At 37.9% G+C, this 5,013-nt stretch overlaps 1 non-coding gene across 1 annotated transcript; it reads right to left on the minus strand.

Moving 5' to 3' along the window:
- Positions 1–4,073: 4,073 nt before the first annotated feature.
- On the minus strand, positions 4,074–4,177 carry LOC147482351 (small nucleolar RNA R71). The gene has a single exon (XR_015207101.1). It is a non-coding gene; the product is annotated as a small nucleolar RNA R71 (small nucleolar RNA).
- Positions 4,178–5,013: the final 836 nt, after the last annotated feature.

Below are 5,013 nucleotides of genomic sequence, written 5' to 3' on the forward strand. Positions count from 1 at the left end.
GTTGAAATACTATACCATAAACATTATTGTTCATCCATTGATCGTCTTTATCTTTGTTTTTGTGCTTTTTGGTTGCAGCAATCAATTTGTGGTGTATGGCATTGGGCCAAGACAACTTTCTCAATGATTCCAAGTCTTCTACAGCCTTGATTAAAGGCCAAGTTGCTCTGTAATTTGCATTAGCAAAGAAACAAGTGGTGAACATATAAAGCGACATCAGCCTTGAGAAATCTTCAGCTGCATGTTCATCATTTCTCTCATTCAAGGTCTACAATATTGCACCAATAAAATCAGCCTTGTTAATTATTGATTTCTCCCTATCACCCAAGTACTTTGATATGAATCTTGTTTTTTATCTTTAGAACCAATATTCTCCGTTGATTAAAAAACATTTCTGTTACAGGCAGCCCAAACATTATACTTATCTCCTCATAAGTCAGCTTTAGACTTTTTCCATCTATCTGAAATTCATTAGAGTTGTTAGCATATTTGTCTAAGAGATGAAATATTTCTTTGTTGGGCTTGTTTACGTTATCTTCTACAATCTCCTCTTCCCACAAAGCTTTAAACATCAACCATAATGGTGTCTTCTTCATTGCCTCAACATATTTTCATGGAATTTTCTTTTCCTTTAGAAGTTTTACTAGATTTTTCATCCAGGGGAAGCTGCTTCGCAGTTGAGGTGCCAGTGCTTTGGTCGATACAGTTCCTTTCCCTGATCTTCCTTTTCCTCCTCTTCTGCCTTCTTTTTAGAAACTGTTTTCCTACTCTTCTTTTTAGGAACTACTTTGTTGCTTGACTCTTTCTTCCTTTTCTTGGTAGAAGTGTTACTCGATGCTAGCTTTTGTCTCTTAGTTGCAGATTTCGAACATGATGTTTTCCCTGGGGACTTAGTCTTCTTTGATTTGTTCTTTTTCTTTGAGTTGCTTTTCATCCCTAAGAGTAAGTCCTACAAATAAATGAAGGTTATATATCGAAATTAAAAAAATAGCAAAGTATAAACATTATTATGTTGATGTAAGGTCAGGTATGAACATTCAAAGTTCATAGTTCAATGGTATGAACACTAAATGTTCATAGTCCAACATGAGTATGAACATTCAATGTTCTTAGTCCAATAGGAGTATGAACAATGAATATTCATAGTCCAACAAGAGTATGAACATTCAATATTCATAGTTCACTAGGAGTATGAACACTGATTGTTCATAGTCCACTAGGAGTATGAACATTCAGTGTTCATAGTGTATGAACACTGAATGTTCATAGTTAACTAGAAGTATGAACAATGAATGCTCATAGTCCATGAGCATTCAGTGTTCAGAGTGTATGAACACTGATTGTTCATAGTTACTAGGGGTATGAACACTAAATGTTCATAGTCCACTAAGAGTATGAACACAAATTGTTCATAGTCCACTAGGAGTATAGATAAGAGCCCAAAACTGTAGTTTTAACCCCTTAATAATACTACTTTTAGACCAATTATGCGAGTAATAAATAAGAGTTAATGCAAATTACGTGCTTTTATGTATTTCAGGCATGGAACTCAATTATGTGCAGAAATGTGTCACTTTGTCGATATAAAGGGAGCAAAGGGTTGGTTGCTAAGAAGTTCTGTGATAAAGGTCAAGATTCAAGGAGACAAGCCTTTATGAAGCCCAGTCAAAAGCTGAAAAGTCAACACGGGCAGAAATAGTGCACAAGTCAGCAAAACTTCCAAAGACTATATCTTTTGACTCAGGCCTCAGATTTGGGCCTACCTTACGTCAAAATGACCAGCTCGGAAGGAGCTTTCCACTGGTCCAAGCCTTGACCCAATCAAAGGAGCAGAAATGGATAAAAAGTTTGCTGATGTCAAAGCTAGCTGAAACGGGCTCTGTGGACTGAAGAAATTGGGCTTTGGGCTCGATTTTCCGGCCCAAAACATGGCTCCTCAGCCCATGCACAAAATTGTGGATCTGGTATCCTTCTTTACATAAAACAAGACTTAGCTCTTAAGAAATATATAGTTATATAGCTTAGAATAAAAAGTAGCCATTAAAATAACTTGTAGATCTAGTTTTTGAAATTTCAATTAGTTAATTAATTAGTTTCATACATTGTTTTAGATTAGTTATTTGGGAATGATTGTTCTTTATTGCTTAGATAAATAAAATAGTAGTTCTTGATCATTTCGGTTTTGCCATTTAAATATGTAGATCTAAGTTCAATTCTTGTTGTTATTCCATTCTTAGTATTAATTATATTTGAAGTATTGTTAGTTTAAATTAGTAAAGTTCAAATCTTTATATTATGTCTAGTTTTAATTCAATGGGAAATGATAGTTTGATGAATCAAGGCTAAACCTCCATTAGAGGGGTTTGATGAAGCCTTGATGAAAACTTGATAGTGTAGTATAGAATCGTTGTAAGAATCTATTCCACTCTAGAAGGTCGTTGATTCGCCATGAGAATGGGTGGACGACCTCACATGCTACTTATAAATTGGTAGAAATGCCATGTATAATTAGGGATTAGAACGATCAATTCTTACCGTGAGAACGTAAGAATTGGTTTACAACAAATCTACGCTAGTTTATTAAGTTGGAGTCAAGGTGGAATCAAATTCCCCTAATTCTCTATCTAGATTCAACTCTTAGCAATTTGTCATTTTGTTATTCGTAGCTTGTTATTTGAATTCACATCGTAGTATAAAGTCCCTCGTAAATCTCTCATTGACTTTGGATAGACCATCAATTGTAGAAAACTTGAATACTAAAGGACTAGGAGTGGAACAAATCTTCTATTCCAACTCTACGTCAATAGATTCTAGAGTAGAAAACAAATATATTTTGGTAAGTCTAGTAACAATCCAGTTTATAGTTTTACTTGCGTTTAGAGTTTCCTCGCTTTATTCATTAGTAAAACTATCTTTTTATGTTTATCAAATGGCGCCGCTGCCATCTTAGTACTCTTTAGTATTGTTTTCTGTATACTTGATAGTTTTTCAAAGTCCCATACCCCACCCACCCTTGTTTGGATTCTCACTGTGGTTGTCTATTCCAGCTTTGCAAGTTTCCACAAAAAATTACTCGGAGCTCACCTGCGCCCTGGGAAAGCCAAAGTGGAGCGCACCCTGCGCCCACACGCCTGGAATCCCACCCTTTGGCTGAGCGCCACATGCGCCTTACCAAGGCAAAACACGAGTGCACCCCGCGCTCACACGCCTGGAATTCCAACTTTTGCCCGAGCGCAACCTGCGCCCTACCAAGGCCAACTTGGAGCGCCACACTGCCCATACACGCTGGAACTCCAAATACCTGACCCGGGCGACCGCACCACGTCTTTTGGCTGCCCGATTTCCACAGGTTTGATTCAAATTTCCATTTCTTCAAGATTTTCAGTGTTCTACCTTGTTATATACACTGACCAAGCGTAAACAAGACCCTATTCATAAGCGAAGCAAGGAGGCTTTCAGGTACTCTTTTCTTCCACACCTCGCATCTTCTGTTAGAGATTCATACTAGCATATCAGGATTGTTTTGAGTGTTGTTGTGTTTCATTAAGATTGGTCTTAGCCTTGCATGAGATTAAGGTCGGACCAAAGAAAAACACCTAACGTAATTAACCGACAACGACAACAAACAAGTCTTTCTAGTATACCACTTACTACACCTCTAGCTAGCATACCACACACATCACCTGAAGTAATGGCTGAAGAAAGAGAGTCTCCTCTCTCGGACTATTACAAAGCCTTAAATGATAGCCCTAAATCTTGCATCGTTCTATCAGACCCAGTGGGGGATTTCCGAATCCCCCCAAATATTTTTAATTTGTTACCCGTTTTTCATGGGTTAGACCATGAAAAGCCTTATCGCCATTACGTGTGGGATTGACCAAGTCCTTACTACTATACATTTCACCATCCTACGGTTGGTCTTTGAACAAATTAAACCGAGGGTATTTCCACTTCACCTTAGCCGATAAAGCGTCTTGGTTAACGCCCAAAGCGCCCTAATTACGTGGACTTCGTGGGCTAAACTTGTTCAACTATTCATGGAACATTTTTACCCACCAGTGAAGACTGATAAAATGCTTTCCAAGATTTATTTCTTTTGACAGAATCCTCATGAATCATTTTCAGAGGCTTGGAATCGTTTCACCGATCTACTTATAAAGTGTCCACATCATAACCTCGCGAAAGACACGTTAGTTCGTGCCTTTTTCATCAAGGGACTTCTACATCACCATAAAGAAGTCCTTAACATAATGAATGGGGGTAGTTTCTTAAGTAAAGGAGCCTCAGAGGCTTAGAGCATCTTTAGCAGTGATATCAACCTAGCATCAAGAATTTGGTGTTTTTTCAACTTCAGGAGAACTACATGTTGATGAAAACACCAAAAAAACACCAAACAAAACACCAAATCGACCAATATTTGGTTCCAGGTTTGGTGCTGCATCAAATCACTCACGCGGTTTTGCCAAAACCGCGTGGTTTTTCCAACACCGCGTGGGCTTGGGCTGCTAAATGGGCTTCTATGGCGCAGTTTTGGCAAAACCGCGTGGGCTTGGGCTTCAAGGGGCGCGGTTTTGCCAAAACCACGTGCGTTTTTTCTGAAAATTAGAACTGTGGTGCATAGAACTTGAAAAATTATGAGTTGTGCATAGAAGTTAAGAAATTAACAATTGTGCAATTGAAGAAATTAAGAATTGTAATTCAAAATCGAAAAAATTAAAGAAATTAAAAACCTATGATTATGATTATGCAGTCCAAAATCTATGATTATGATATAATCATATAATATCCAAAATAATCCAAAACTTATCATATTACATCAAATTTATTTAGCTCTCTTCTTCTTACCCTTTACCACTCAATCCTCTCCTCTCTATTTTGACGCTCGTCGTTCTGCTCCTCTAAGTTCCTAATCCGAGGCCGATGATCTTCTCTGCCTATCGCTACGCGGAGGTTAACTACTTCACTGAAGTTCCTCATATCCCCGATGTTCTTTCCCGAACCTCGGCTGAAAAT

The sequence above is a fragment of the Coptis chinensis genome, chromosome 8 (assembly GCF_015680905.1).
Source record: "Coptis chinensis isolate HL-2020 chromosome 8, ASM1568090v1, whole genome shotgun sequence".
Taxonomy (NCBI): domain Eukaryota; kingdom Viridiplantae; phylum Streptophyta; class Magnoliopsida; order Ranunculales; family Ranunculaceae; genus Coptis; species Coptis chinensis.